This window comes from Sciurus vulgaris (genome assembly GCF_902686455.1).
Source record: "Sciurus vulgaris genome assembly, chromosome: 17".
NCBI classification, from domain to species: Eukaryota; Metazoa; Chordata; class Mammalia; order Rodentia; family Sciuridae; genus Sciurus; species Sciurus vulgaris.
In genome coordinates this window covers 53,061,107-53,068,181 of record NC_136478.1, presented here as the reverse complement: position 1 = coordinate 53,068,181, position 7,075 = coordinate 53,061,107, and positions in this window count along the sequence as shown.

Genomic DNA, 7,075 nt, shown 5'->3' with positions numbered 1-7,075 from the left:
GAAATTAAGGGCCCAGCAGATTTCACCTATTTAAAATCATGAACTTAAAGTAACACTTTTCAGCATGTGTTATGGTTTGAGTGTGAGGTGTCCCCCGAAAAATCATGTGTGAGACGATGCAAGATCATTCAGAGGTTTGTGTTATGAGAACCTTAACCCAATCAGTGATTCATCCCCTGATAGGATGATCTGGTAACTGGCGGTGCGTAGGTGTGGCTGGAGGAGGTAGATCATTACGGTTCGTATTTGGTGAGCTGAGCTTAGTCTCTCCCCCTCCCTCTCTCTCTCTGCCTTCTGATCATCATATGAGCTGCTTCCCTCTGCCACACTCTTCCACCATGATGATCTGCCTCACCTCCAGCCCCCAAGGAATGGGATCAGCTGTCTATGGACTGAGACCTCTGAAACTGTGAGCCCCTAAATAAACATTTCCTCCCTTAACATTGTTCTTGTCAGTTCTTTTAGTCACAGCAGCAAAAAAGCTGACAAAAACAGTAGGGTGGTGTGATTTTTTTTTTTTTTTTTTAGCTTTGGTCACTTATCTTGGGGGCAGGCAATGTCAAAAATTGGATGTTACCAGATCATCTAAACAAAATTGGGAAGTTGAGAGTATATGCAAAAGAGAGATGATGAGTGAGTGGAATTTAAGGTTGGAAAGGAGGAAAGTTAGGCCCTGGGAGATTGACAGATCATTCACTCATTTGCTCAACACTTTTTTTTTTTTTTTTTTTTTTCCAGTACAAGGGATGGAACCCAGGGTCTTGCACATGGTAGGCAAGCAGCTGGTCACTGAGCTGTATCCTCTTTCCCCCTCCTCCTCCTCCTCCTCCTCCTCCTCCTCCTCCTCCTCCTTCTCCTCCTCCTCCTCCTTCTTCCTGTTTGAGACAGGGTCTCACTAAGTGGCCAAGGTTGGCCTCAAACATGTGATCCTCCTGCCTCAGCCTCCCGAGTGACTGGGATTACAGGCATTGACCACCAGACAAGGGAGGAAGACATCTGGAAGAGGCTCCCTGTGACCAAATCTGGGACAAGTTGAGAATTAAATTAAGTGGTGATGGTAAAGGATTATAACCCACTGAATAAAAATAACCCTTATGGATAATCATGAGTTCATAATGAAATAAATAAGAATCCACATGACTAAATATGAGTTCACATTGATATAAATAAATAAATAAGAAAAAAGGAAAAGTTCTTCCTTGTGGTCAAAAGTCCACTCACGAAAGTAGCAGGAAAGGTGGACTCAGAGCACTGCCGGGCAGCTCGTGTCATAATAATCATGGATTCAGTTAAGAATCAGTGACAGATGCTGAAATCAGCTGCTGGGAATCCGCGGAGTAACAAGATATGTTCACAGTTTGTCTCTTCACAAGATACTAATGAATTCCATGGAGGGAAATAGTGACATAAAAGGAAAAATCTGGCAGATACCACTTTAACCAAGTGATGAAAGCTAACATCAGGGGTCACGGGACAAAGAGACATCATGTGCCTCCTGATAAGCAGCACTGAGCAAGGCCACAGCATCACTTCCGTGGTATTTGGCAAAACATGCATAACCTGAATCTAATCATGCGGAAACATCAGACAACACAGCTGAGGGGCGATCTACAAAATAACTGATCTGTATTCTCAAAAACATCAACGTCCCTGGGTGTGAGGGCGCACACCTGTAATTCCAGTGACTCAGGAGGCTGAGGTGGGAGGATTGCAAGTTTGAGGCCAGCCTCAGCAACTTAGAGAGGACCTAAGCAACTTAGTGAGACCCTGTGTCAAAATAAAAAAATGAAAAGGACTGGGGATGTGGCTCAGTGGTTAAGTGCCCCTGGGTTCACTCCAAAAAAAAAATATCAATGTTATCAAACACAAAAAATCACAGAGCCCATTCCAGGAGAAAGGAGACCAAAGAGGAGGTAGGTGGTACGTGATCAGGAACTTCTTCGGCTACAGATATTACTGATAGAATTTCAATGAGGTTCGCAAACGAGATCATGTATGTTTGGCGTTGATTTCCTGACCTTGATATGTGTGCCACGATTATGTAGGAGAATGACCTTGGGTTTAGAATATACACACTGCCACTGCTGGGGACGTAGCTTGGCCATGTTATGGGGCGCAACTTAAGAACAGACCGGTCACCACTGAGAAGTCCAAATTTGAGAGTCTTTATTAAGCCGGCCAGCTGACTGTCTCACACAATGCCCCAAAAAAATGGTTATTGGGAGAACAGCCCCAACCACAGGGTTGTAGGGGTTTTTATACCAAAAATCACATCAGTCATTAAGTGTCTGTTGCTATGATTCAAAATTACAAACTAACATCATGAGATCATCGACAGAGGGGGAAGTGGGTCAAACTGACCCTTACCTAGGTACAAACTAAAGAATGGTTGCTAACATCCACACAATCACTGTTCACATGGTACATTGGTTACTACATAGGACTTGCCATTGAATATTATTAAACCTGTCACACCAAGTAACTGATGATGGGCACAGAGGCGGGGTGTTCCCATGGGAGAAACTTATTTCCTACATAACATGGAGTCTCAGAGAAAAATGGAGTCCATTTAGTCATTTCTCTTAGAGTCTGGCCTATAACATTCTCATGGAGCCAGATCTGTCAGCCCATTACAGCCGTAAAGCACTTGCCTAGCATGCTTAAGATCCTGGTTGGATCTCAGCGCTGCACAGAAACACACACACACAAAGGTTAATACTAGAATATACACACTGATGTATCTTTAGAGGCAACATCTGCCAATTATTTTCAAATTGTTCAGGAGAAAATATTTATATACGCAGAAAATGATAAAATAAATGTGGTGAATGATAACTTTGGGGAATCGGGTTGAAAGGTACCTGAGAATTGTTTGTATTCTTTTTACAACTTTTCTATAACCTTAAATTGTGTCAAAAAATTAAAAAAGAAGCCAGGCACAGAGGTACACACCTGTAATCCCAGCAATTTGGGAGGCTGAGACAGGAGGATTGCAAGTTCAAGGCCAACCTCAGCGATTTACTGAGGCCCTAAAGGACTTCGTGAGACCCTGTCTCAAAATAAAACATAAAACAAGGAACGGGGGTGAGACTTAGTGGTTAAAAGACTGTGGGTTCAATCCCCAGTTGCAAAAATAAAAAAATAAATAAATAAATAAAAGAAAGAACACATGAGATAATTTACCAAAAATAAATGGTAGTGGTACACCTACCTTTTAGAGTAGTTGAGAAGATTAAAAGGAGTATATTGATATATAAAACAGGACAAGTTGGCCTCTTGGAAGTGCTCAGTAAGTGTTGTTGTTGTTGTTGTTATTTTCAGGGACAGGATCTTGCTACATTGTCCAGAATGACCTTGGCCTCCCAGGCTCAGGTGATCCTTCTGCCTCAGCCTCCATGAGGGCACACGCCACGGCACCTGACAAGTGTCACTTATTTTGTCTCTGTGTCTCCTGCAATTTATAGAGAGTAGATATTTGCCTATTAAATGCTCCATTTTTAAAAAATATTTTTTGTAGATGGACACAATACCTTTATTTTATTTATTTATTTGTATGTGGTGCTGAGGATCGGACCCAGTACCTCACACATGCTAGGCGAGTGCTTCACCACTGAGCCACAACTCCAGCCCCTCATTCCATTTTTAAAAAAACAGTCATTGTTTATACTTGCCAAGAATTATGCAGACATTGTACCTATCACTGGAAACCTCAAAGCACTCTTATAAAACAGTATTTGAAGCTGGGCGTGGTGGCGCTCACCTGTAATCACAGCGACTCGGGAGGCTGAGGCAAGAGGATCAAGAGTTCAAAGTCAGCCTCAGCAAAAAGAAGGCACTAAGCAACTCAGTGAGACCCTGTCTCTAAAAAATAAAATACAAGATAGGACTGGGGACGTGACTCAGTGGTGGAGTGCACCTGAGTTCAATCCCTGGTACCAAATAAAATTCAAAAAATAAAAATAAAACAGTATGTGCACGTGTTTTCCAAATTTCATTATAAAAATTGCACACCAACAGGCAAGTTGAAAAGATCAGGCGTGAACCCCACTTATCCTCCCTCAGCTTCAGTAATTTTAAAACACTTTGTGAGCTCTCCTGTGAGGCCAACCCTGAGGACAAACATCAAGTCGCTTCCCCGAGGTTTCCCAGAGCTTAGCTCTGAACCCAGGCCAACTGGCCCTGGAGAGCCCCAAACAACTAGTTGACATGAACGTGTTCGGAAATGAGTGGGACAGGCCCTGCCCTGACCTTCTGCAACTCACCGTCTGTTCAACTGGGTAGCCCAGAGGGACAAGTGGCCGCAGACACTTGAGTTAGAATCCATCACAACATCCAATACCATTTAGAACTGGGAGACGTTCGGCCAGCTGGGTGCTTCCTCCCGCACCCCCTCTTCTCTTTGGCCTTTTTTTTTTTTTTTGGCTCTGGTTTGTGTTTCCAACTTCTCTTCTGCCTGCATGTGCCTCTCACTCTTTCCTCACTCCCCACCTCTGACCTAGCATTAGCACAAAGCCCAGCGTCAGCCTACTGTGACCCTAATGGCCTCCGTGAGTGTCATTTTAAACCTCCCAGTGGGCAAAGTCAGCATGGCGTTTATGGCCTGCCTTAGAACAGGGAAGTCCCAGGAAGAAGCCGACATGTCGCTTGGGGTGGGGCAGGTCCACCCCAAAGTCACCTGGGCAGGTGAGTTGCCTTCTGTGAGCCCAGGTGTCTCAGGGGTGCCTTGCACACAGTTCCTAGGGGCAGCGTGAGGGTGGCGGAGATCTGGTCTTAGGCGTCTAGGAACCTGCAGCTGCTGCTGGTTCTGAACCCTGCGTCTTCTGGTTTTTCTGCTCATAATGCACAGGTTGTATCCCGCGGTTCACATGGAAACACAATCCGGGGTTCAAGCTACCGAGTTAGAAATCTCCAGGGTGAGAGTTTATCACCGTCAGATATGGGGACCAAGGACCCAAACCTCAGTTGGGGACGATGCTAATGGGATTTTTCTTCCTGATGAGTGAGCTATGTGAAAAATCTGACAAAAACATGAAATCATTTCAAAAACATGGTGGGATAGAGTTGTTGACAAATCAGATATGGGGCTTTTTTACAAAATGGTAGCAACCATTCTGCATATTACCTTTTTTTTTTTTTTAAAGGCAGATACTGGGCATTGAACTCAGGGGCACTCGAACACTGAGCCACGTCCCCAGCCCTATTTTGTATTTTATTTAGAGACGGAGTCTCACTGAGTTGCTTAGCGCCTCGCTGTTGAGAGGCTGACTTTGAACTTGCCTTGGCCTCCCCAACGACTGAGATTACAGACATGCACCACTGCGCCCAGCTGCATATGACCTTTTTAAAACAGTATTATTTTCAAGATCTTTCCAGATTAACAGAGATGTATCTTTTTTTTTTAATGCTCATAAAGCATAACACTGTCTGAATGTACCATCGTTAAATTATCCAGTCCCCTTCCGATGAATATCTAGCTTTTTCTAATTTTGATCTTTGGAAAAGATTCTTTGGAAAGAATCTTCCGACAGTCCCTCCCTCGGAAAGAATGATTTCTGGGTCTTTGAAAAGCAATCTCCAGGTTGAGCACCGGTGGGAATTCCCACCACCAGGCCAGCGGCCGGCAGTCTGTGCTGACCGGTGCGGTAGCCACGCCCACATGCAGGTGCGGGGGCACTTGAAATGGACCGGTATGAGACACTGAGGCTTTCGTTTCATTCAATGTTAATTAACTTAAAGAGCCACACGTGGCTTGTGGCCACCACATTGAACAGTGCAGCTTTGATGGACAGCTGCACGTTGGCAAAACGGGGGCGCTGCCCTCTCGTAACTGGGTGCCGCGCACTGATGGTGGTTCCCCATTTGGGATCCAAGCATTGGCATCAGTTCTCCGTGACTCTGCAAGACTGTTCTGGGGAACTAGTCTGTGCTTTTTGATATCTGCCATTTATTCTCTTTGAGCCTCAGTTTCCCAATCTGTCAAATGGGGAACAATAGCATTCCTTTTGTAGGGTGCTAGGAGGTCAGGTTAAAACCCAAAGCCAGCTCCAACTTTTCCTAACTCGGGATTGCCGAAGCAGAGGCTAGAGAAAGGAGGAAGAGGAAGTGAGGAACAGGAGGAGAGAGTCAGGTGAAAAGACACAGAGGGGAAATGACAAATCTCTGCCCTCTGTTTTCTCCCAAGGTGTCAGCTTTGGGATCCACCGTATGGGAAGTAAGATTTCAACATCGGGCAGGGCTTGCTGGGGACAAGGGACAGGGTGGGTTTGCTTAAACTGGGCTTCCAGGTTTCTGCTCTTCCCAAGTGAGTATTTTTAATGAAGGGCTTTTATTTTATTTTCTTCAGTGCTGGGGATGGAACCCAGGACCTCACACATGCTAGGCAAGCACTCCACCACAGAGCCACATCCCCAGCCCCTTTTATTTTTATATTGAGACAGGGTCTCACTAAGTCACTGAGGCTGGCCTCCAACTTGTAATCCTCCTGCCTCAGCCTCCCTTGTAGTTGAGATTACAGGTATGAGCCACCACACTTGGCTATATTTTAATTATATAAATAGTATACAGGTGCCTTCTTGCTGTGAAACATTTTTAGAAATACAGAGAGCAGCAGTAGTGCTCTCCTATAATCCCAGCAGCTCCGGAGGCTGAGGCAGGAGGATCATGAATTCAAGCCAGCCTCAGCAAAAATAAGGAGCTACACAAATAATATAAATATAGTACAAAAACGGGCTGGGGATGTGGCTCAGTGGTTAAGTGCCCCTGAATTCAATCACCGGTACAAAAAAAAAAAATAGAGCAAAAGGTCCTTTTTACGATTGGGCCATCCATTTGTTACACAGGGGATATTTGGAAATGTCTTTCAAAAAGAAAAATGTGCATCATTTTTTCTGTGATTATTTTAATGGACAGTCAATTCTTTCCAGCAGTGAAGCTGGAAGCTTGCAAACATCTTTCGTCCCTGCAGCCTGCAGATCTCTACATTCTCCAAACAGACTTTTTGGTTCTGTTTACCCCTATTTTCCCCCCTTTATCTTTGCAAGGGAATATCACAATTAAAAATTCAAATTTTCTCTGT